Here is a 27,079-nt window from a genome sequence, read left to right as displayed (position 1 = left end):
TTGGTTCAAGTCTTCCCTCGCGTGAAAATTTTACTTTCTTTATTTTCGCAAAGTTATGATCTGTCCGTTCGTTCATTGACGTCTCTGTTCACTATAATAAGTTTAGTGTCTGTGTTTTGCGACCGCACCGCAAAACCGTGCGATTAGTAGACGAAAGGACGTGCCTCTCCAATGGGAACCGAAAACATTTGATCGCAAGGTCATAGGTCAACCGATTCCTCCACAGGAAAACACGTCTGATATATTCTATACGACACTGGTGACGGCATGTGCGTCACATGACAGGAATATGTTGTCGACCCACCTAACTTGTACACTTGGCGAATGGGTAAAAAGATTCTTCTACCTTGCCCGATTTAGGTTTTCTTGTGGATGTGATAATCACTCCCAAAAAAGTGATGAAAACGTAATAGTTTGTCACATAAACTGCAACAAATGAATGCAATAGTTTCACAGTCGCTCAGTTTTCCGTGCACTCTGTCAAAACATATGTTTTTAACGTTTTCAAATTTTTCCGTGTGTAGACCGTCAAGTCCTGCGTATGTCCAAGCAAATCTGAACATGTCCTGGAATTTTGGAGAGCGAAGTTGATTTTGTGTGAGTGCCTGAACTTTGATAATTGTCTGAAAATAAAAAATTAAAATTTTCACTCTAGGGGAGACTTGAACCAAGAACCTCTCATTTTGCAGCTGCTCACGCTAACCACGGAACCACGTCGCTCCTGCGCGCGCAGTGTCCTCGATGCTGCCTATCTTGCGCATGGACTCAGTTTGTATATTATGCTTATTTTTTCCCTAGTCCCACACAATTTCTTCCTGTTTTCTCCATTGATCTGTGTTCAGTTTTTCAAGGCCTATCCACTGTGCTAACTTATAACTAAATCTGAGGGGTGTGTGATGGGTAGGTTCCCTTGTGAGAATTGTCATGAAGAACGAACGGCGTGAGAGTTGTGTTACGTGGGCTGCATAGCTTCAGGCGAAATTTCTTAGCAAGCCCTCGTACTTGGTGGGAGACACTGTTTTCTAGGTACATTTACGTGCTCCTTGTGCGCTCAGAACTGAAAAGAGCGATGTGACGCGATCGTCGGGCGTTCTACAGACACTGCCCAACACATCGGTGCAAAGATTCATCGGATTTTTGCAGTGGTTTCCATTTCGCGACCGATCGGAACTCACTCTCTAGATAGCCCTCGTACATGGACGGGTATGTCATGGATAACGCTGGGCATCATAATCTGCCATAACTATATCATCGGGTCGTCTTTCACTTTTCTGTAGTAAAATGAAGCAAAGTATTGGTGATGTCTACTGTACTAATTCTGAACCGACATTTACAAGCTCCTAACATAAAGTGCATGCTACAGCCAATATTAATTTAAATGGACGAATATATCTGGCAGAAATTTCTGCCTTTTTAATTACCTTAGCTTTCAAAGAAACTGGTAATGCTTAAGAATTTAAACTTTGATGTGTCATGCGGACGTGTGTCTTTGGATGTGTAAGGAGAACAGAGCGCTTGCCCCAGTGTATGTAGCGAACATTCAGATCAATTGCTAACGAAAATCTCTCCGAAACAATGTTACGACCATCGTATTTGGCACTCAGGATTTATTTTTTCGAGTCAAGTTTCGCTGTCGTACCCTTCCTCATCTCACGCGCCGTGATCGTAGAATGGGGGACTGAGCGGCGCTTGGGCAACTCGAACGAGACATTAAGCGAAATCCCGGTCCGGTACACATTTTCGTTCGTCGCCGCTAATTCCGATTAATATCCCGCTGCAGCTGATAGCAGTGATACTTCATACAGTTTTCACAGCTGTAGGATCTGCATCATACCTGTCCTTACGAAGGAACAGACACTAAGTATTCAACTAACTCGAACGAGGTTCAAGGAAGTCAAGTGCACCTACTTCCCCAATCCAAAGTGGCTGTGTCGACATCTGCCGGACTTATGCGGTACTACCTACACAGAGAATTCGAGCGTGCATAAACATTAGATGCAGACTTCTAGTGTTATCCGTAAGTTTCTTTCCTCATGAAGGAAGCACCAAATCTCAAAATATTTGATTCACTTCTTTTCTGGTTTTCCATCATTCACCATCACACAATGCAATGCTCCAAACGCTACAAAACAGGGCGTAGAATATCGTCGATGTGCCGCTGTACTATAGCGTATGCCAGTCCTCCCTGGATATCTGCCGCCCCCCCCCCCTCAAATTCTAGAAGTCCCTGCAGATCCTCGAGCGCCATGCACTCCACCTCGCCTTCCCTATACGCCTCCTGTCCCCCACGCAGATCCTCTACTACCTCATTCCTTTCCCTCATCTGCTCCTTTTCCTCTAACATATCCACGTCCTCAACACCTCCCGCAGCTTTGATTCCCCTCATCCCCTGGTTGCTCCACTCCTTTCCACCCCAGACATCTGCCACGCCTTCACCGTTGTGTCCCCCCTACCCTCCACCTCCACACCCTTCTTCTCCTATCCAACGGTGCCTTCCATCGACTCCCCTTCTTGGATGATGCCCTCTCTCCCTCCATTTATCCCTCCTATCAACTCCCTCTCCCTTCCTCTGTTCTTTTCCTGGGCTCCCTTTCCCCCCCTTCCATCCTGTTTTTTTCCTTGCCTACCCACTCTCTACTTCCCTTCTCTTCCCCAAGTCCTTTTTGCTCTCCCCTCCACTGCCTTTCGCACTCCTTCTCGCGTCCGCCCAGCCCCCCCTTTTCTATGTCCCCTCCCTGTGTCGGGTCCCCCCTTTTTTCCTTTCCTCTCCTCCCACCCTTTTTCCCCCTCATTGGTCCAGATCCTATCCCCCCTCCCCCCCAATCTGTCGCCGGCCGCGGTGGTGTAGCGGTTCTGGCGCTGCAGTCCGGAACCGCGGGACTGCTACGGTCGCTGGTTCGAATCCTGCCTCGGGCATGGGTGTGTGTGATGTCCTTAGGTTAGTTAGGTTTAAGTAGTTCTAAGTTCTAGGGGACTTATGACCTAAGATGTTGAGTCCCATAGTGCTCAGAGCCATTTGAACCATTTTTGAACCCAATCTGTCGCCACATCGCCTGTATAGTGCTGTTTTAAGTGAGTGTTCAGTGTTGTGCGTCCCCTGTCAGTGTTGCGAACAGCCACCATACTGTCTCTAGTTGTGTTTTTTTTTATCTCATGTGAACATAAATTGTTCATGTCTATTTACTATGTGTTTTAATCAGCATCGCCGACCTTTTTGTTTTTATATTTTCTTCGTATCTTTTTTTCCATGTTTCAGTTTTTAACAGTCACCTTTTAATCGCCTGCTTTTGTTTCTTTTTCATATCTCCTGATTCTGTTTTTTAACTTTTCTGTAGGCTGCAGATCGGCGTATGGTACTGCTGCCAGCCCACCCCACCTCTGAGGGGTATCGAAATCCAATAAAGAAAAAAAAGTGCTGTAACGTTGCGGCTGGTGAAACCGAAGGGGTTCTGTTAGGAAATGAAATTGCACCTCAGACCATCACTCATCGTACGATAGGTGACAGTCAGGTTGGTATCCTAACACTGTGCAGGTCCTCTCCAAACACATCTTCGCAAGTGTGTGTGGTGGGTGTATTTAGGGGAAGAGACCAAACAGCGAGGTCATCGATCTCATCGGATTAGGGAAGGATTGGGAAGGAAGTCGGCCGTGTCCTGTTAAAGGAACCATCCCGGAATTTGCCTGAAGTGATTTAGGAAAATCACGGAAAACCTAAATCAGGATGGCCGGACGTGGGATTGAACCGACGTCCTCCCGAATGCAAGTCCAGTGTGCTAACCACCATCTTCGCAAGTGATCGGGGCTCAGCTCAAAGCGGAACTCATCAATGGAGAATATTCTATTGCAGTTTCACCAGTTGCTTTTTATATCGATGATAACGATTAATCCGGATCTCTGAGTGTTTCTCTGTCGGTTGCTCGGTCCTCAAGTTCTGTTGCCTCTCTATGTCGGTCGCTTCCTTCATGACTACGTGTTCGGCCTTGGTTCACCAGTTCCTGTGAACAACATTGTACAGAGGCATCACTCCTGTTCAAATGTAGAGCAACACGCCGATTACTCCAGCCAGCTTCTTTGAGCCCAATGATCCATCCTCTCTCAAATGTCAAATGCTTACATCCGCCTTCACTGTTCAAGCGTCAGTCTGTGAGGTATAGTTACTGTCCGGTTGAGTACACGGAACGAAATTTGCAAAGACTTTTTGCCCCTGATTACTGTAATTTCCAGCTATGTGGAGAAATGGCAGTGACACACATTCATCCAGCGGCCGCCAAAGTTTACAGTTCTGCATTTTCCATCGATACTTGAACGAAAATCAATTTGTGACCCATTTCCATAACTACTTTTTTATTTTAGTGTGTCATTATTACTATTACTGTTATTAGTATTAATAATATTATTATTAGAAGTCCGGATACGTTAGAGCAGATAGAGTATGCGGAATATACATTATACATCGTAAATTCGCACTCCGTTCATTTTTTAAAATGGCTCTGAGCACTATGGGACTTAACATCTGTGATCATCAGTCCCCCAGAACTTAGAACTACTTAAACCTAACTAACCTAAGGACATCACACACATCCATGCCCGAGGCAGGATTTGAACCTGCGACCGTAGCAGTCGCGCGGTTCCGGACTGAGCGCCTAGTCATTTTTTAAGACTGAATCAAGAATAAAGGTATTGGAGATGTAAATACAAACATCTACGACTAAAATTTTAAAGGAGCAATTGTTAACGTTGAGAATATGATGAAAAGCAGAATCATCCATGAAGGTGTGAATTACAAAACACATTTTCAACTTATCACCGCGTCCCTCACATGCCTCATTAAATGATTGCAACGAGAAGACATTATTTATACCCGCCATTCACAAACGGATCATGAAAGGTTGGTACCAGAAGTAGTTCCGTCTTTGGTGATGAAGCTATATTGCACTGGCAGTTGCGTAACACGCCATATTACAAACAATATACCTGTGATATCATGGTAGTCGTGATAGCTTTGTGTTTAATAGAATGGTAATGTTGTTCGTGGCTGAAATCAGCGGGAATATCAGGAAGTACTTAAAATGCATACAAAGGTATTCCAAATGCAGAAACATAAAAAGCCATCGCAGGAATTCATTACATTTATTTCCTAACAACTCTCGGGTGGACAATGTGTATACGAGTAAAATGCAGTACACATCCCACCCACAATTCGTTCAATACCTACTGTTAATATTGCTATCACGTAGATGCATCAAGCACTGTACACCGGCTTTTGGAGTGTGTATTTACGTGTGGGCTCTTATCTACATAGGAGGGCTGCGGCACCAGTATGCCACAGCGATTTACAGGAAGACTTGCACAGGATTAATCATTGGTGTAGGATCTAATTCTTCTTCTGTTGTCAGTGATACGTTACTTCCTACCACATATGTCTCATGATGATTGCAATTAGTAAGTCAAACTAATACAGATGTTTTCTTCCACAATAAAATAATCTCTTTTTCACACATTTGGGGAGGAGTAGGAATACATGTGATTCATCAATGAGGACAAATCCAGCAAACGCCTCTCTCAGAGCCCCATGACGTTGCCAGAGGGCGTCACAGTTCAAATGGTTCAAATGGCTCTAAGCACTATGGGACTTAACTTCGGAGGTCATCAGTCCCCTAGAACTTAGAACTACTTAAACCTAACGAACCTAAGGGCATCACACACATCCGTGCCCGAGGCAGGATTCGAACCTGCGACCATAGCGGTCACGCGGTTCCAGACTGTAGCGCCCAGAACCGCTCGGCCACTCCGGCCAGCGGCGTCGCAGTATCTGTGTCTTTACTGTACAGGAGTTTTGTGTTTTTCAGGTTTGCGATCAAAGTTGTGCACATAGCACTGTATAGTATCGAGTAGTATGTCAATATATATTTTTGGTTTTTACTCTTTCCATAGGTTAGAGTCAGACAGAAAAGAAACGTGACGCTACCGCCTTGTTTCACCATCTGCCATGCACTATACGGTAGCTTACAGGGTATTTGTTCCGTAATAGATGTAGGATGATGCATTTTCCTTTAAAAAGGGGCCGCGCCGGATTAGCCGAGCGGTCTAAGGCGCTGCAGTCGTGGACTGTGCGGCTGGTCCCGGCGGAGGTTCGAGTCCTTAGGATAATTTAGGTTAAGTAGTATGTAAGCTTAGGGACTGATGACCTTAGCAGTTAAGTCCCATAAGATTTCACACACATCTGAACATTTTTTTTTTTTTTTTTTTTTTTTTGTAATAAGGAAGTGGTGAACTGTTGGAAGACCTGTGACTGATCACTATAGGGACTAGTAGTAGACCTGAACGTAAATAAATGTAAGTATTGCGCCTAAATAGGACGAGATATCTTCCACATCATCGCAAAAAAGTGAAGGGACTGGTAGTTGAATCTGAACATAATGTCACTTACTGGATAGAAATGAAGAGAACCGTAACTTTTCTATTACGATATTGATGTAGCAGCAAAACCTGTTGTGTCATTGATCTCTCCATATATTCTCAGCATTAAAAAAGAATAATTTACAAAAGCTATACCCTTCGAGAGGAGGGGTAAATAGGTTTGCTGTAACGGAATTATTGATCTCCGTTTCTCTGTATTTAGAAGAATAAAGACGTTAAACCATATCGATGTTGATTGATAGAGGGTATTACGCGATAATACCCCGAAAAAAAGAAATAAAGAAAAAATCTGAAACGCTTAAAGTGCATAGCCAATCCCGCACACATCTATAGCTTGTCCATCATGACTTTTTTCCTCGTTTCGAATGCGGCATTCGATTTCACCAGTAGACGGATATCGTATTATCGTATTAATGTCCACTGGTAGGTGTCCAGATATTTTAGATCAGGTTGCACGTAGGTAAAATGGGAGTAACGTGCCGAGTAAATTTTGCTAAGCATTCTCCCTGGAGTCGCATTCGGGAGGACGATGGTTCAATCCCGCGTCCGACCATCCTGATTAAGGTTTTCCGTGATTTCCCTAAATCGCTCTAGGCAAATGGTTAGGTTAGGTTAGTGTTGTTAACGTCCCGTCGACAACGAGGTCATTAGAGACGGAGCGCAAGCTCGGGTTAGGGAAGGATGGGGAAGGAAATCGGCCGTGCCCTTTCAAAGGAACCATCCCGGCATTTGCCTGAAACGATTTAGGGAAATCACGGAAAACCTAAATCAGGATGGCTGGAGACGGGATTGAACCGTCGTCCTCCCGAATGCGAGTCCAGTGTGCTAACCACTGCGCCACCTCGCTCGGTCTAGGCAAATGCTGGATGGTTCCTTTGAAAGGGCACGGCCGAGTTCCTTCCCCGTCCTTCCCTAATCCGATGAGACCGATGACCTCGCTGTCTGGTCTCCTCCCCCAAACAACCCAAACCCCATTCTCTCTGAGTGTTGGAGTCGGTCGTCCCTCACGCAGCACCTGCCTAAGTCTTCGGCGGTGGCAGGTTGCTGCGGGGCAGTAAGTGACCCTCTCTCTATCTGTACGCTGTGTGTGCAGGGAGGTGGGAGGGTATTGCTTATGTTGTTTCATGTGGAGCTGCTGTTGGCTGCTTTTGGTACAGACTCCATCGTACACAAAAGCGAAGAGGCAGCTGTGGCAGTATCAAACACAGAAGCGCTAGAGAGCGACCGGTTCAGCAGAGGCAGGCGCGACTGCTGTTACACTAGTGTTCTGCTGTACAACAGGTATACATTGCACATGGTACGAAAGTTATATTTTCTTCAGGTTACCTTCCATTAGGAACGTTGGTGCACTCATCGACTGTGATGTGTACTAGAACATGCGTTGATACTATGAAATGGTGCATTGATAATACCTGGCTACTAGCTGAAATCTAGATTTGCCGAATAAAAACCTGCAAGAAAAGGACGACTCATTTCTGTGCTCTATCATTTGAAAGCTGCATTTTCTGTTTGCTTTTAAGAGCATAACGTGCCTATTCTTATCTCAGTGTTCGTGGCATCTTAGGTGAGTGCACAAGTGGCACAAGTAGATGATTAGCAATGTAGGTCCAATCAGATGTGCACTTTCGCGGCACGGTGTGATACTCTTTGGTGCTCTAGGAGGAGGGAGGGGGGGAGGGGGGGAGGGGGGAGGGGGTACTACAGGGTGAATTGTTTGTTAGAAATGGATGTTGCAATTATTCATGTACTATCCCAACAGTGGCGGCAAAATGCTACCCCAAAATGTTGAGCATTACGAGGAACGCAGCGGCGTCTGCGGCCGTGGTGTGCTGGAAGTGTGGGCTATGTGATAGGCTTGTACGATGTAGCGTGTGGGCGTCGCAAGTGTGATATATTAGTGATGTATACACTCTTCTCAGTAGAGGCGTTCCCTCGTTATTTTTACAAGCCCAGTACGTTCTCATAGTGTTAATGGACTTGATAGCGATGACACACACACTATTAGTGTGGAGGAATAAGCACGTTTATGTGATACGTAGAGCTGGCGTGTATTTGTTCTTAAATAGAAACTGTTTAGTGATGAAGATCAATGTGATTGATCCATATTTTTACTTGTGTGTCCTCAAAATAAGTGGCTATATGTGAAGTACTCGGAAAAAATCGGTAAAATCGTAAATAGCAATGGTGTGCTTACAAAAGGTAAATAGCAGGAATTTACTTATTACTAAATAATGCATTGCGAAAATTTTAAATGTTCACAGTCCAGTATTTATGTGTGTACTGTTGAAAAATCTGTAAAATCACCACCAAGACCGTATTTACGCGCGTCTTCTTAAAAACAATCGGTAAAATGTCACCAAAACCCAGTTCACATGTATCGTCTTAAAAAGTGGCGAAAAATTTGTTGTATAGCAGTGACACCCGTATTTGCGTATGTATTCTTTAAAAAATCGGTAAAATAACAACGACACTGTAAACAGCATCATATGTTGCAGAAAATAACTTCGGACGCAATACCCTCCCAGAAATTGCGTAAAAGAAGCCGACACCATTGGGTGCAATACTATGTTGAAAATATGCGAATATTACGTGAATTTACTTATGCTGCTGCTGCTGTTGCTCGATCGAGATACAGACTACGAATGCCAAGTCCCCTCTCAGGATGCTGAGGACTTTGAGGGGGGCGGCAGTTAGGAGCGGGTGGCGTACACGAGTGTAATGCATCACTAGGATACAGAAGACGCCATTTTGGGTCACAAATAACCTTCTTTATGATGACAGTTTTCACTTTAGGCTACAAGCATTTGACCATTAAGTAATACCTGAGTCAACATGAGCTTGTGTTACTCGACCACCATCTCGACCTTTTGGTTCAAATGGCTCTGAGCACTATGGGACTTAACAACTGAGGTCATCAGTCCCCTAGAACTTAGAACTACTTAAACCTAACTAACCTAAGGACAACACACACATCCATGACCGAGGCAGGATTCCAACCTGCGACCGTAGCGGTCACGCGGTTCCAAACTGAAGTGTCTAGAACCGCACGCCTACACCGGCCGGCCATCTCGACCTTTCTTTTTCTTATTTTTATCTTTCTTTTTTAATGGACCGTCAATGAAATTATAAAGACAGTTACAGCCCGTTACCAACGGTCTAAATGTACAAAACGAAGGCCCAAGTGAGCGCTTAGTTTAGCTACGTACACTAAGGCAATGGCCGATTTATTTACGTTAGAAGGACACTGGAACTTCGCCACTGAATTGCGATGTCTGACAACAGGAATACGTTATGAAGATTTAGAATTTTCGACATCAATGTCTAAACAAGCACTGAGCGAAATATTTCCTTACACATGCGAATTGTTTTAAGTTATCCTGATGAAGAATATCATGAAAACAAATGAAGAATCTCAGCTGTGTAACACATTAATTGTGCAAGTTACAGACAACATTTTCTTAGTTTTCAGTATTTTTTGACCTTCATACAACCTAATAAATTATAGGTCTCTGAGCACTATGCGACTTAACTTCTGAGGTCATTATTCGCCTAGAACTTAGAACTAATTAAACCTAACTAACCTAAGGACATCACACACATCCGTGCCCGAGGCAGGATTCGAACCTGCGACCGTAGCGGTCGGTCGGTTCCAGACTGTAGCGCCTAGAAAAGCACGCCCACTCCGGCCGGCTTACCTCAGGCAATCCCGCAAGATGATATCGCAGAAAATGAAGGTAATTCCGTCCATTGAGTTTATCTGGTAACAGTGAGAAAATTGCGTAGTGCCCCTAAACACAAATTCAATGACAAATGCTGCTGATGTGAATATTCATGCTCAGCATGTGCGTTAGGATCTAGATGACTTCAAAGGTGAGGACTGTGATAATTAAAGACAATATCAAGAGTGAACCCAGCTTCATCTGTAAGTAAAATGTTATTGTCAAACATAGGCTTGCCCATAGCTTGTCGCTGCATCCACTGACAGAACGTTAGCCGAGGACCAACGTCCGCGTCACAAAGAGTCAATGGAGGTGGTGTGGGTACACTGCATTTTGATGTATTATGCTCCAAATGCTTCTGTGACTCATTCTAGGAATTTGTGTGACAAGTCGAGATTCCTGGAGAGTGTTTGACTGTTTCCAGCACTGCATCTTCAAGCGCAAGTGTAATTCATGCAGCCTTACTCGCTCTCACACTATGGGCAAAGCTGCCAGTTTATCGGTGGCGTTGATGCATCCGACTCTCGGGGTTCCTTCTCGCATTCATGATACAAGCGTGCAGCCTCCAGTACATTGCCGTTAGCCGCACCATACATGAAATGCATATCCACATATTCGTCGATACTGTAATGTTTCATGTTACGACCAACACTCGTGCAACACAGTTGACGCTCCACAAAAAACTGACAGGAGTGGCACCCTGACTGAGTACTACAATGTCGCATCCGTATTGTTTACAGCGCCATTGGTCGAAACCGTAAACAAAGACCATGCGAAGTTCACACAGAAATACGTCAGCAGTGACTAGTAACCAAAATGTCGCCATTATCTCGTAAACATTTCACTTCCGAATGTGTCTGCTGGGAAATTTTTACTTCTACTAATGTCCGCTTTCCGTTCAAGCCATTAATTATGATACATCCTGTATACCGACATAAATTTGTAAGATAGCCCATGACTCTGAAGGCGCTGATGGAAGAAGTTTCTGTTTCACATTCACACAACACTCTGACTTAACTCTAAATACACAAAAGATTGTGGCGTAGAACATTAATGAGTTGAAGTATGCTAGCAATCCCGTATGGAGGGGAATGTAATGAGAGAGATTTCGCGGCACAAATCTGGTAGGATTAATACACTGACGAAAAAAAAAATCGCAAAATCAATAAGGAGTTGTGCGATAAAAACGAAAGTTGGTAAGCGTGTTTCGACATCTTAAAGATGATGTCCATTCCAGTTTCTATCCATAAGAGGATGCAAATCAGGTTTGCTGTAAATCCACGCTGTAACGGCCGTGAATGTTTGTACCTTTCATAAGGGATGTGCTTAGTTGATGTTACTCAAGATTGCCCTTACGGTGGGTAGGACGTGAAACGGGACGACTTGGAACAGGAGAGACACCACAGGAATTTTTAATTTCCAGTGTCTATACTTTTAAAAATAACTTCATAAAACTATGTCAGAATGACCAGAAAGGATTCAGGATTTACACTTATAGTGGTGGAAGTTCAAAAATATTTACATTTGTTTAAAAATGGTTCAAATGGCTCTGAGCACTGTGGGACTTAACTTCTGAGGTCATCAATCCCCTAGAACTTAGAACTACTTAAACCTAACTAACCTAAGAACATCACACACATCCATGCCCGAGGCAGGATTCGAACCTGCGACCGTAGCGGTCGCGCCGTTCCAGACTGTAGCGCCTGGAACCACTCGGCCACACCGGCCGGCTTTACATTTGTATTTCACCTTTTTTTGACTTAACATTGACTTCATTTGTTGCTATAGGTACACTTTTCTTCATAAGTAAGGGATATTCTTCGGTGAATTTTGCACAGCATACAAACCATACTTACAGGTGTATGAAACGGTTGAATTTTCCAAATCTATTAAAAACTGTGGTAAAATCTGAGATAATTAACTATAATATTTGAGGTTTTTTATAAACATGAAGTTTAAAATGTAACAGCACATTCATTTTTTCATGAATTAAATAATTTCTAGAGTTTCATACACCTGTAAGTATGGTTTGTAAGCTGTGCAAAATTCATCGAAGAATCTCTCTTACTTATGAAGAAATGTGTACCTATAGCAACAAACGCAGCCAACAGAAGTGAAAAAATGATGAACTTCCACATGTAAAAAAAAATTTCGTTTTTTTTTTTTAACTTCCACTGCTATGATTGTGAATCCTGAATCCTTCCTGGTCATGCTGACAAAGTTTTATGAATTTATTCGTAAAAGTATAGACAGTGCAAATTAAAATGTCCTGTGGTGTCTCTTCTGCTCCAAGACGGCCCGTTTGACGTCCTGCCCCCCTTAAGGCAACAAAGACGCCGTTATCAGCATCTCACGGAGTTTAAATGGGGTCTTCTAATAGTGCTGCGAGAAGCTGGAAGTTCTTTCTCCAATAACACAGGAAGACTTTGCAGAAATGTAGTCACCGAACATGACTACTGGCAGCGGTGGTGATGAAAATGTACGGGTGCAAGAAAACCGGACTCCAGGTGGCCAGAGAGGGAAGGACATCGTGTTCGGCTTATGGCTCTGGCGCATCGTTCTGCCTCTGCAGTAGCAATTTGAGGAGCACTCTCGTGGTTACCCCACACACCCTGACGGCAAATTTGTACATCAATCGACTGGTTCGACCTATTTGTGTTCGGCTTGTTGTGCTGCCATTCATAAACAGTATTCCAGAGGGTGTTTTCCCACAGGATAACTCACACTAACATACCGCTTTTGTAGCACAACAGCTCTACAAAGTATCGACATGTTTCTTTGGCCAGAACGATCACCATGTCTGTCTCCAATCGAGCACACATGGGACTAATTGTAGGCCTTCAGTTAGTTGCATGGACGGAACATACTTCCCTGAATTTTGAAGCAACTAAGGAACTACGGAAAAGAGAAAATACACTCCTGGAAATTGAAATAAGAACACCGTGAATTCATTGTCCCAGGAAGGGGAAACTTTATTGACACATTCCTGGGGGTCAGATACATCACATGATCACACTGACAGAACCACAGGCACATAGACACAGGCAACAGAGCATGCACAATGTCGGCACTAGTACAGTGTATATCCACCTTTCGCAGCAATGCAGGCTGCTATTCTCCCATGGAGACGATCGTAGAGATGCTGGATGTAGTCCTGTGGAACGGCTTGCCATGCCATTTCCACCTGGTGCCTCAGTTGGACCAGCGTTCGTGCTGGACGTGCAGACCGCGTGAGACGACGCTTCATCCGGTCCCAAACATGCTCAATGGGGGACAGATCCGGAGATCTTGCTGGCCAGGGTAGTTGACTTACATCTTCTAGAGCACGTTGGGTGGCACGGGATACATGCGGACGTGCATTGTCCTGTTGGAACAGCAAGTTCCCTTGCCGGTCTAGGAATGGTAGAACGATGGGTTCGATGACGGTTTGGATGTACCGTGCACTATTCAGTGTCCCCTCGACGATCACCAGTGGTGTACGGCCAGTGTAGGAGATCGCTCCCCACACCATGATGCCGGGTGTTGGCCCTGTGTGCCTCAGTCGTATGCAGTCCTGATTGTGGCGCTCACCTGCACGGCGCCAAACACGCATACGACCATCATTGGCACCAAGGCAGAAGCGACTCTCATCGCTGAAGACGACACGTCTCCATTCGTCCCTCCATTCACGCCTGTCGCGACACCACTGGAGGCGGGCTGCACGATGTTGGGGCGTGAGCGGAAGACGGCCTAACGGTGTGCGGGACCGTAGCCCAGCTTCATGGAGACGGTTGCGAATGGTCCTCGCCGATACCCCAGGAGCAACAGTGTCCCTAATTTGCTGGGAAGTGGCGGTGCGGTCCCCTACGGCACTGCGTAGGATCCTACGGTCTTGGCGTGCATCCGTGCGTCGCTGCGGTCCGGTCCCAGGTCGACGGGCACGTGCACCTTCCGCCGACCACTGGCGACAACATCGATGTACTGTGGAGACCTCACGCCCCACGTGTTGAGCAATTCGGCGGTACGTCCACCCGGCCTCCCGCATGCCCACTATACGCCCTCGCTCAAAGTCCGTCAACTGCACATACGGTTCACGTCCACGCTGTCGCGGCATGCTACCAGTGTTAAAGACTGCGATGGAGCTCCGTATGCCACGGCAAACTGGCTGACACTGACGGCGGCGGTGCACAAATGCTGCGCAGCTAGCGCCATTCGACGGCCAACACCGCGGTTCCTGGTGTGTCCGCTGTGCCGTGCGTGTGATCATTGCTTGTACAGCCCTCTCGCAGTGTCCGGAGCAAGTATGGTGGGTCTGACACACCGGTGGCAATGTGTTCTTTTTTCCATTTCCAGGAGTGTATGACGAACATTAAATGCCCGCGTATTGACCAACCAAGTTCAACACGCTCTGCGTCCCACAGGGTGACACCAGCACCTGTGCAACACAATGCATTCAACATTTGGCGATTACACCGGTTATTAATTTACCAGCATTTCAAATTTTCAATGGCTTCTCTCACGCTTACATTAACCTGTCATCTTGCAATTTTAATCACTTAAATATGTTACCTGGGCAAATGTATTACCGAAACTTCACTACTCTACTTTAATTATTTATTGATGTTGCGACTTTCTTTCCGACAGTTTAATTTTGTTAAGTTCTCAAGCGTTTCTTTTACTACTGTTTGTCATGGGATAATTGTTCTCATCTTCTCTGTTACCGAATTATAAGCATCCGGTTTCTTATTTCAATCTATACAATTATTGAACCTCCTGAAGACATGTGTGATTTTTATAAACAAGAGCGTGTTGAAAAGCAATGCCTCCAAAATTTTTATTCTGTTTTCAATATTGATTGAGACACTACATGTCATGCATATTACTCGGTCGACTCGCTGAAGCTAGTTGTAGCCATCTGCCCAATTGTAGCAAGTGACATGGCGACCTGTAATATAACTGCTGTATGTAGGACAATGAGAGCCGACCGGTGGAGCGAGCGGTTCTAGGCGCTACAGTCTGGAACCGCGCGACCGCTACAGTCGTAGATTCGAATCCTGCCTCGGGCATGGATGTGTGAGATGTCCTTAGGTTAGTTAGGTTTAATTAGTTCTAAGTTCTAGGGGACTGATGACCTCAGAAGTTAAGTCCCATAGTGCTCAGAGCGATTTGAACCATTTTTTTTAGGACAATGAGAAACAGCGTGCTGTAATCGAGTTTCTAACCGCAGAATATGTACCTCCAATTGAAAATCAGAGAAGAATAGAAGCTGCGTAGAATGATGATCGTATCGACATTAGTAACTTGAGACTTTGTGTTGTTCGTGCTCGTAGTGAAGGAAGCGGTGGTGCTATCGTCAACGTGTGTGATAGAACTATGGATAGACAGCCGCCTATGACAACCGAGAAGACTCGTCGGAATTGGGATGCTGCATTCATCAGAGAAAATCGTCGGATAACACAGACATAGCTCTCATGTGAGTGGCCGCGCGGGGTAGCCCTGCGGTCTAGGGCGCCTTGTCACGGCACGTGCGGCTCCCCCCGTCGGAGGTTCGAGTCCTCCCTCGGGTACGGGTGTGTGTGTTGTGCTTAGCGTAAGTTAGTTTAAGGAAGGTTAAGTAGTGCGCAAGCTTAAGGACTGATGAACTCAGCCGTTTGGTCCCATAAGACCATACCACAAATTTCCAATTTTTTTTCCCCTCATGTGAGTGTGCCACAACACGAGAACGTGTACAAGCCATCATTGCAGTAAAGCGATACAGAAAACTATGCACTGCAGCTGCCTCAGATGCTCACACCTGGAATGCAATAGAGGAGATTCGACATCTAACAATTGCTGTTATGTTTTGAGAGCGATGGTGATGCCTCCTTAACAACACTGTGACAGGTGGTGACAGCTAGGTTAACCATTTTGACACAGAACGCAAGAGAGAGTGATTGGAGTTCCGCCATAAAGGATCACCGACGCCAAAACGCTGAAACCATGCCATTGCCTGACAAATTCATGCCCACTTTGTTCTGGGGTGTTCGAAGTAAGATGCATTTGGAATTCATACGTATAGCCACCACCGTGAATTCTGCAAGATATTGGGAGGCCCACGAAAAGCACGAATGCGAAGAGTTCGCCCACACGTGGAGCTCCCGCGCCTTCAGCATGATAATGCGAGGCCACACATGAGCGCTGTGCCATCTGCAACAGTCTGACACCTTCATCGATCATCCTCCTTACGGTTCCGACTTGGCCTCATTCGGTTTCTACCTGTTTCCAAAATGTGAGAAACACTTTCGAAGACCAATTTGTTAGTGATGAAGCGGTGCAAGCAGATGTGAGGCTGTCGCTCCATCAACAACATCGAACATTCTACTGTGAAGGTATCAACAAACTGGTCTTTAGTTGGGAGAAATATATTCGTCGCCAAGATGACTATACTCAGAATTAAATACACAGACGTGAAGAATAAAGGCGTAGAAAGTTAGTAAAATTTGCGTCATTTCAGAAACTTTGAGAGTTTTCACATAAAAAAATTCGGAGGCGTTACTTTTCAGCACACCCTCAAATGTTTTAAATGACTCTGAGCACTATGGGACTTAACTACCCTGGTCATCAGTCTCCTAGAACTTAGAACTACTTAAACTTAACTAACCTAAGGAATCACACATATCCATGTCCGAGGCAGGATTCGAATCTGCGACCGTAGCGGTCGCGCGGTTCCAGACTGTAGCGCCTAGAACCCCTCGGCCACTCCGGCCGGCAGCACACCCTCGCATGTCAATAAATTCAGCAATGAATTCACCGAAGCACTGACGCCTTTCAACCATTAAGGAATTCACTGAGTTGGAAACGACCAGAAATACTAGACTGAACAAATAACTGACTCAAACACGTACCGTGCTTCAGTCATCGGCGATATCCTCTCCACACGCTACGATTTCTCTGAGCAGATGTCATTTGCGTTCACAGATATGAGCAGTTTTGCCTAAACCTCCAACTTCAACCTCCTGGTTTGTGCACATCTCACATCTGTGCAAATCCGTATGCTACAATGTGTCTGCGCTGATGTGATACGTGGGGCAGCTAACAGCGCAGCAATGACAAATACACTATCTCAAGTCAAAAATCACCACTGAAAAAATGGTTCAAATGGCTCTGAGCACTATGGGACTCAACTGCTGTGGACATAAGTCCCCTAGAACTTACAACTACTTAAACCTAACTAACCTAAGGACAGCACACAACACCCAGCCATCACGAGGCAGAGAAAATCCCTGACCCCGCCGGGAATCGAACCCGGGAACCCGGGCGTGGGGAGCGAGAACGCTACCGCACGACCACGAGATGCGGGCAATCACCACTGAATGTACAAATGCATTCAACGAAATGCTATGGCACATTTCAAGCGAAACTGAAAACAATTCGGTTATCTATCGCATCAATCGGCAGCCGGAACTGTGTCAACACATTTTCTTAAAATATGTAAATTTAATCAGTATTTTTTTCAGTTTAGTATGAAAATTGTTTTTTTAGTATTGTAAATATTTTATTTGTTTTACAATTAGTAATCGAAAAGTTTGAGAATTGTTCTCAAGCGTAGTATGAAACGTCAGCTGAAAAACAATACACGAGTTCTGAAAGATTTTCCAACACCAAATGCTGACTGGAAGTATCCTGAATGACAAGGAGAACATAGACATTGCCAAAGAAACATGCAACACCCTCAAGAACTGCGTTCAGTGGCACCAGCGTATAGCATGTGGATAGAGCGAGTTGTAACGTTATCGATTTATTTGTCACGGTCATCGGCAATCGGACTGTCTTTGGATGCCAGTCTGTGCGCTCTTTTAGCTCTGCAGACAGTTGTAAGTAGGCTGTTTAGGTTTTTATGTTGGTAACGCCACGTAGCGCTCTGTATGAAAATCACTGACTGTGCTGTTTGCAGTGTTTGGCTGCTTTGCATCGTTGGAATATTCGCCATTGTAGTGTTTGGCAGTTGGATGTGAACAGCGCGTGGCGTTGCGCAGTTGGAGGTGAGCCACCAGCAGTGGTGGGTGTGGGGAGAGAAATGGCAGAATTTGGAGAGCGGACGATCTGAACGTGTGTCCATCAGAAAGAGTATATATATATATATATATATATATATATATATATATATATATATATATATATATATATGTGATGACTTTGGAACATTATTAAGGTAAATACATTGTTTGTTCTCTATCAAAATCTTTCATTTGCTGACTATGCCTATCAGTAGTTAGTGCCTTCAGTAGTTAGAATCTTTTATTTTGCTGGCAGTATTGGCGCTCGCTGTATTGCAGCAGTTCGAGTAACGAAGATTTTTGTGAGGTAAGTGATTCATGAAATTTGTAGGTTATTGTTAGTCAGGGCCATTCTTTTGTAGGAATTTTTGAATGTCAGATTGCGTTGCGCTAAAAATATTGTGCGTCAGTTTAGTGTTGATCAGAACAAGTAAAGAGAGTAATGTCTGGGTACGTTCAGTTTTTCTCAGCTGTTTGAAAATCAAATAACGTAGAGGTTTATCAGCACAGTAATTCATAAATTTTGCTAAGGGGACGTTCCATAGTAACTGTGCTGAGATTAGACGAGAGCAGTGTGTGCAACAGACATTCTAAGGGAGAACCGTCCCCGTCGACGAGTACGAACTCTCGTTGAACAACGTCAACCATATGAACAGAGTTGCATTGTTGGTCTGCAGGAAGCTGGCTGGACATATCGACGGGCTGCTGCACATGTTGGGCATAATGTACCGGTGGCGTGTCGCCGATTTCAAGAGCTGTTAATGGAACATTCTCGCACCCACAGACCAGGTTCTGGACGGCAGACAGTAACTGTGTTGCGATCAGAAATCGACTCATTGTGAAGGCAGCAGTGGCCGACCGAATATCTTCAAGGGAAGAAATTCGGGCACGTGATGCACTTGGCGCGCCACAAAGAGCCATTTGGAACTGTGTCTTGCAGCAAGACTAAGATAAAGTGTGTCTAGCCAGGCAACCTCAGGTACCACGACACCGCCAGCACGGTTAGCTGGAGCCGTGAAAGAGTCGACTGATGAGTAGAAAGCCACTCTGTACTCTTCAGTGATGAGAAGAAATAGGTTTTGTCTGTACGTGAGAGGTGGACGTATCCAGCATAGACCTGGTGAGCTGCCTATTCCAGAGTGCATTCGTCCAGGGCAAACAGCTCCCATCCCGGATTCAAGGGATGGGCGTCCATTAGTTACAACTCGCAATCACATCAGTTGCTTCACCATGATAAAGTAATTAGTGCCCGCTAAACTGCAAAGATTGTTATCCCCATGTTTCTAAGAATACTTCGTGAGGCGACGTGATTCTTCAGCAGGACAAAGCACGACCTCTTAAGGCTGATGCGAAGCAACGTGCTCTTCGAGGTGCACGACTGCGCTGGTCAGAAAGATCACTGGATCTCCGAAAATTTAACATGTATTGGGTATGGTGAAGCGGGAATTTACTCTTCTCAAGAGCCCGCTAGAACCACTGCCGAATTGTAACAAAAGGTGCTAGATGCTTGAGAGAATCTATCGCTGAATACGTTTCGTTTCGGGATCTTCACGATAGTTTTCTTCGAGAACTGTCGCCAGAATGTGTGTGGTGGTGGCGGGGGGGGGGGGGGGGCGGTTGCGGGTCGGGGATACAATGTGTACTGATGTGACTGCTTAGACACCAATTAATGTATGATTCATTTGCTCTGAATTTGTTACCATATAGTCACACAGTCATGAGCCGCCTGTCACATTATCAATAAAATGGCTTTGTCGTTGAGGGTGTCCCGTTTTTTCCCGGAGCGTAAGATAACCTGCAAGTAACAGCAAATGTTCCGTCAGTGGTGGTGAGCCTATTTCCTGAAACATCACACCCTGCCTCCAAACTGTACTCCGCCAGTCACAGTCGGGTCTCGTACCTCTCCTAGAGAGTGGTGACGTGTCTCAGCCCAAATTAATGGAGAGAGTTGTTAATTCACAAATGGTCTCTGTGAGGGCGCTGACTTAGGATAAGGAACTAGGATCAGGAACTATCTGGGGATCAAGATTACTGGACCGGTAGTTTTCTACATGAACGACGACTACGTCGGTAGGCTTTTTAAGCGCTACAGCTAGGCCTTGCAGGTATTAATGAGTTGGAGAGGCCAACGCACTGTACACGGAAATTGTTTCTCACAGTTTCTACAGAATTTTGAGAGTAAAATTGAGGTAAGGAAGTTTACAATGGCGCTATTTTATCTTTATTTCATCTACATTACTAAAATTCATTCAAGATAAAGGTAAATAACTTTATGTTCAAACAAAAAAATTCAAGACATGTATCGATGCTTCCTATTGTGTTTGCGTGAATGTTGTTGACAACCATGCAGCAGTACTATTCGTCGCCTGAAAAGCGCGCAAAATCTAAATGCATTTCAGTGTAATTGTCTTCCTACGTATAAATTGCCCATTCAGAGTGTATAAAATGTCGTCAAATGTTTTGAATATCTTGTGGGAAGATATTCTAATTATTAATACAATGTTTAAAACCATTGTTATGTATAGTAATTATATTCAAAAGATTCACTTTTTTTAAATAATCAACCTAAGTTAACTGTTGCAAGCGTCAAAGAAATTTTAAAACTAAGCTATGAGACTTGTATTATAATAATAAATTATTAATCTCATTCTGAGTCTTGTTTTCATTTATTTGAATTTTATTTCATTTTTTATTTCTTTATTCATTTATTTTTTACTTCAGAATCAGAGAAATTATACTGAAGAAGATTTGGAGAGGGTAGGTACTGCCGTAAAGAATGGAGGGCTATCGATAAGACCGGCTGAGAGGACATATGGAATCAGTGCCATTCAATACTATTCGGAGGAGAGTGAATAGAGCTGTTCATTTAGGAAACAAGAGACCTGGAACAAAACCTCTCCTCGGGGAAGAAGTTGAGCAACAAATTTCCGAAACTGTAGTAGAGCTGCAAAAAATGGGGCATAGTTTGAGCAGAAATGCTCAAAACTGCAGGAGAAGTGGATGCTAAGGGAGCGGTCAAAGTTTTCAAAAATGACTTCCTGTCCAAACGATGGTACAAGAGTTTCATGATGCGGAAGAATTTAACACTTCGGCAATCAGAAAATCTTTCTGCCGCCTGCTCCGGCATGGAAACAGAAAATACGAATGAGGAGATCTCAGAAAAGCTGACGGGTACAATTCAGGAACTCCGTGTAACAGGCTGCGACATCTTCAAAGTTGACGAAACTGGGTTAACGATGGTCAATAAAAGTGGGAAAATTGTTGCTCGAAAAGGCTGCAAAACAATGGTGATAAGAGAAAGTGGTGGAAGAATTGAAAACATAACGCTTGTGGTCGCTACATATGCTACAGGAACTGTAGTTCTATAACCAATGGTCACTTACACAGGATGCAGGTTAAACTACGAACCTCTTGAACGGAGCTCCGGAAGATATCATTTCTGCCACTTCACCAAATGGATACACAAATTCCAAAAATTTTACAGATCGTTCGTGAAATTCACTGTGAAAGTATCTCCCAAATGACCAATACCTGTGCTTCTACACGGCCACGCTTTGAGTCTATCCTCATGTGTGACGTCACTTGAGTTCCTAAAGGAGTTCGAAGAAAAGGGAAAAGAAATAGAGAAGATGAAAAGAGAAGCAACATCGCGAAAGAGGAGACATGAAACGTCATCTGAAAGTTCAGAGAGCGACGAAGACGATCACACTGCCTGTGAAATATGTGGTGATGTGGTGGGACATACAGAGATGACTGCAATGGAGGAAGCTGGATCCTGTGCAATACGTGCGAAGTGTGGTCTCACCAAACATGTCAGAATTCAGCAAACAATGTTTGATCAAAATACTTCACATGTGAAAACTGCAAGTAGGTGTAGGTCTAACTTACAAAAGGCAACTTCATAAGATTGAGAACTATTGCATCCATAATATTGTTTGCGCATTGTAATTTCCTTTTCTGCATCCTTTGTCTATCGAGTTTCATTTTCATTCATATTCGTAGTTTTTATCCTCAATTAGTGCCGAGCACCAGATGTGGATCACACCGGACAGTTTCTCCAGAGAATATTTTAGCTATATACGCCGTCCACTGGCTTACGTCTTATGACATTTTTACTAGCGTAAAGAAAGGGAACAATTTTCAATAACTGGTCTAACTAAGGACCAGTGCCAACGGCCTTGCCGCAGCGATGACACCGGTTCCCGTCAGATCACCGAAGTTAAGCGCCGTCGGGCTGGTCTAGCACTTGGATGGGTGACCGTCCGGTCTGCCGAGCGGTGTTGGCAAGCGGGGTGCACTCAGCCCTTGTGAGGCAAACTGAGGAGCTACTTTGACTGAGAAGTAGCGGCTCCGGTCACGAAAACTGACAACGGCTTGGAGAGCGGTGTGCTGACCACGTGCCCCTACGTATCCACATCCACTGACGCCACTGGGCTGAGAGGACGACACGGCAGCCGGTCGGTACCGTTGGGCCTTCCAAGGCCTGTTCTGACAGAATTCAGTTTAGTTTAGGTTAATTACGGACCAATGCGAGTACTTAAGCTTTTTTAAGAAAAACCTGTACTCAGCCCCCGTTAATATAAATATATATTTTCCTTGATTACGGTGAATCAACTAATTAATACGTTGTACACATAGCTTATTATGCCCCTTTACTTCCATTCGAGAAATATGAGTCGATACTTTGATAGGTCCAGAACTAGTTACTTTACCCTACTGCATGACAGGAAGTCCACAAAACCGTAGGCGTTGGCTGATGATGCTTGCACTTTTCAGGCGAATTAAGACATTGCCGCCACAGTGATCGAATTTTGTAAACATGTTGGTACTCCTGCAAGCATTTGTTATACTTTTGGCTTTTTTACAGATTTTTTTGTGAAACGGCACACCACCAAGTGCTCCTGCAAAACATTCTCTGTGACACGGTGGCCTTTGAAAGTTCATTCCTAGACCGACAAACGGCGGGCGAACAATAGATCAAAACTTCACAAACAGATCGTTGCAAATAGAGCGGAAATTAAGTTGCGTGGCGGAGTCTTGTGTTGGGTGTTTCATTTCATAAATAACTGCTGCAACAAGCGTGTTTGGAAGGGAAAGTCTCTATGACATGCATTCACCAGACCTCGTTGTTTCCGTCGTAATTGTTACTATAGCTGCTGATCGGAAGGAGAGGCACGAACCCAAAAAATGTTGGTGCTTGAAAGTACATTTCCTACTGTATTTGTGATAAAAAGAACGACGTTAATTAACTTTACTAATAAATGCTAAATAGGAATACATTTCTACCAAAACTGAAAAGTGGTAGTTATGTACGAATAAAATTTTCTCAACAAACCGCATCACTTGGAAGTGACGCGGCTTGTTGAGAAGATTTTATTGATTCAGCAGCTTTTAACTCCTTTTACTAGGTTTACCATGTTCTTAGTTATGGCAAAGTACCTTATACGCCAAGTTAAATAAACTGATTCATCAGTGGCTAGAGCAATCCATCTTGATCCTCTCTTGTATAATGGACAAAGTACTGTTGTCTTACAGCTGTCGGGAAACGACTCAGTCTTCCAGATGACCTGAATGTGTGTGCACAGCTCGGTCTGTAGCACACGTCTTCTATATTTCAACACTTCGGCGTGGACCATGTCATCTCATGGCGCTTTATTGCTCTTCAACTTCCATATGGCTTTCACTATGTCCTCCACCGTGATATCAATTTGTGTTATTTGTTTCTTTTTGGTTTTCACTGAAACATAGCTCTCGTTTAGGGCAGTAAAGTAGCTCCATCGCTCTAAGATTAATTCATCATCCACGATCATTTTCCATTTTTGTCACTGATGTACTGACTTCTTGCTTTGAACCCTTTTCCTGCCGTTTTTACAGGTTCATAGAATCTCTTACTGTCCGGATTTCGGCTATTCACTTCTAAATTTTCAAGAATTTCTCTTAGATATTTTCTCCTTTCATTTATCAGTACTCTTGAGGTCGTTCTGCGCGCATCTAGGTATGTTTGCTTCAGTGTTTCATTTTCTGTATCCTATAGCCATAACTCACGTGCTTTCTTCCTTCTCTTAACTAAATCTTCGCATTCCTCATTACCGAGCGAGGTGGCGCAGTGGTTAGACACTGGACTCGCATTCGGGAGGACGACGGTTCAATCCCGCGTCCGGCCATCCTGGTTTAGGTTTTCCGTGATTTCCCTGAATCGCTCCAGGCAAATGCCGGGATGGTTCCTTTGAAAGGGCACGGCCGACTTCCTTCCCCACCCTTCCCTAATCCGATGAGACCGATGACCTCGCTGTCTGGTCTCCTTCCCCAAACAACCCAAACCAACCCATTCCTCATTAAACGATCTACTTTATTGCTGTTTCTTCTTTCTGCACAGCGCGTGTGCCTTCACAGCGTGACATTCCTTCTCCACGTATTCTTCATTTTCTGAATTTTTTGGTACATCGAATTGGTTATTTATTCTTAACGCAGAATCTTTACGTTTTTCCTCACTTTTTCGTTTTGGCACGTCAGACCCTGGGTTTCCATTTTTTGTTTTCGCACCCAACCGGAACTTTTCCGAATCATGAAATGGTCAGTCCCACGGTGACGTGCTGGACCATATTTCACTATGTTTCTAGATGAATTTCCTGTTGGGAATGTTGTCGAGCTGATAACCATGTTCCTTTTAGCGGCAAATGTTACCATCCTGAAGCCGTTATCATTGGTTTCTCCGTGCAAGCTGTACTTTCCTGCGGTCGGAGAACAGATATTTTCATTGTCTACTTTGCCGGTGAAATCACCTAGCAGTACGTATGTGTCTCTTTTAGAGATTTCTTCGTAAACTCGATCAATCCCTTCATATATTTTTTCGTCGTGTGCCTTCAGTAGGGGCATGTACGTTTGTGAAGGTTGAAGGTTGCGTCATAGCTTTTCTGATTAACATCTTATGACTATGACAAACACTTGCTCACAGTTTTTAACTGCTTTACTAGATTTACCATGTACTTACTTATACAAAACGCATCACAATTTGTCTTTTGGATCCTCCTCCATAAAAAATTGTAGTGTTCCTGCTTCGCATACCTGTTTGCCTACACATCCGATTTTCTGTAATGCTGCTACGTCAATCTTATAATGCATTCTCTTGTGCTACTACCGAAGAGGGCCCTTTACTGTTGGGGCTGACATTCCAAGCAGATATTCTTCTTCTTTGCTACGTTTGTATTAATTAATCTATCTGGTATCCGAGACTGATTAACTTGATTAAACTTTCCTGGTTTAGGGTTTTTAGGTCAACGGCAAACCCCAAACCTGGAGGGCAATGGGCGCTTCTGTTGGTGTTGTCATAACCTAGCCGAAAGGATCAGTTTTAAGGAGCCAGTCGATCGCCCTCAACCTTCCTAGCAAGGGACAGGATTCACTGCCTTGACCCTCACATATCAAGTCTGCCTAAAACTTTACTAGAGTGAAGTGGATACTTTTCAGTGGATATATCTGTTCCACTTCAGTATACCCCTCAACACTAATCATCGAGTCATTTATCCTAATGCTTCCTCGAACGTGTTTCGGACTACTGCCCTACCCCATCGATAGAGAAGCCGTTAGCCTTTGTCTATCGGCGTTGCCCGCCGCCTACGCCGCTGAAGTATGCGGTGGAAGAGAAATCAGAAGGTGATAAGGAATAGGAAGGGAGAGGAAAGTAAAGGAAGATGGATCGTTGTGAGGCACACTGCTGAGACCTGTCTAGCTAGCTCAGACCTGCCAGTAGCTACGTTACCGATCGCAGCTTCTCCAGAACACTCAAACTCTCCTGCACTCATAGTCGGTGCTACGATAAGGCAGTGCCTCCAGGAAGAGGGAATAGTTTATAGATCTAAAAACAAAGTCGTGAAACAACAATTAATGGAATAATCGATTACTGTGATACAATTACCCAACGGCCTTGCCACAGTGGTAACAACGGTTCCCGTCAGATCACCGAAGTTAAGCGGTGTCGGGCTGGGCTAGCACTTGGATGGGCGATCAACCGGTCTGCCAAGCGCTGCTGGCAAGTGTGGTGCACTCAGCCCTTGTGAGGCAAACTGAGGAGCTACTTGATTGAGAAGGAGCGGCTCTGGTCTCGCAAACTGACCTACGGCCGGAAGAGCGGTGTGCTGACCACATGCCCCTGCAAATCCGCATCCAGTGATGCCTGTGGTCTGAAGATGACACGGCGGCCGGTCGGTACCGTTGGGTCTTCCAAGGCCTATTCGGACGGAGTATGATACAATTGATCTATGTGATGCTTAGGTTCATTTAAATAAGCGGAAAGGCCAGGTAATCGGTTCTTAATCATAACTGCCCATCCCTACCACATCTGTAAACCACATTAACAATTGTCCCATTAGAAACAAAACAAACAACGGCAGCACTCGTTTTTGAGCCCAGAGGTGGTTAACTGCACGTTGTTGCCCGTCAAAGAAGATGTATTTGTTCTCATATCGACTGAAGTACAATAAATGTTCAAATGTGTGTGACACCTCATGGGACTTAACTGCTAAGGTCATCAGTCCCTAAGCTTACACACTACTTAACCTAAATTATCCTAAGGACAAACACACATACCCATGCCCGAGGGACAACTCGAACCTCCGCCGGGACCAGCCGCACAGTCCATGGTTGCAGCACCCAAGACCGCTCGGCTAATCCCGCTGATGTACAGCAACGTTGACATCACACAGTTCAACCCACAGGGCATAGCTAACGAGGTGCTGCTGGTATTCATCAATCACTTCCCGACCGATCCGTCTCACAATAAATACAGAAAGTGGATCACCTATACCGTACCGTGGCCAACTCGTACACCTATCTTCGCCATGGTAGATCTTTTATTACCACGCTCTGCTCCTTGCTGTAACAAGCGACTCAGCTCTTCTGGCACTTCTCCAAGTGAGCACAAACGAA

At 44.6% G+C, this 27,079-nt stretch overlaps 1 protein-coding gene and 1 pseudogene across 1 annotated transcript in view; one reads left to right on the top strand and one right to left on the bottom strand.

Moving 5' to 3' along the window:
* LOC126251823 (solute carrier family 22 member 7-like) overlaps positions 1-27,079 on the bottom strand; it is a 134,470-nt gene that overhangs the window by 65,306 nt on the left and 42,085 nt on the right. The window lies entirely within an intron of this gene.
* LOC126254866 (5S ribosomal RNA) lies at positions 22,323-22,440 on the top strand (annotated as a pseudogene).

This window comes from Schistocerca nitens, chromosome 4 (genome assembly GCF_023898315.1).
Source record: "Schistocerca nitens isolate TAMUIC-IGC-003100 chromosome 4, iqSchNite1.1, whole genome shotgun sequence".
NCBI lineage: Eukaryota > Metazoa > Arthropoda > Insecta > Orthoptera > Acrididae > Schistocerca > Schistocerca nitens.
The sequence above is the reverse complement of the archived record's forward strand: the minus strand, read 5'-3'. Positions and strand labels throughout refer to the sequence as shown.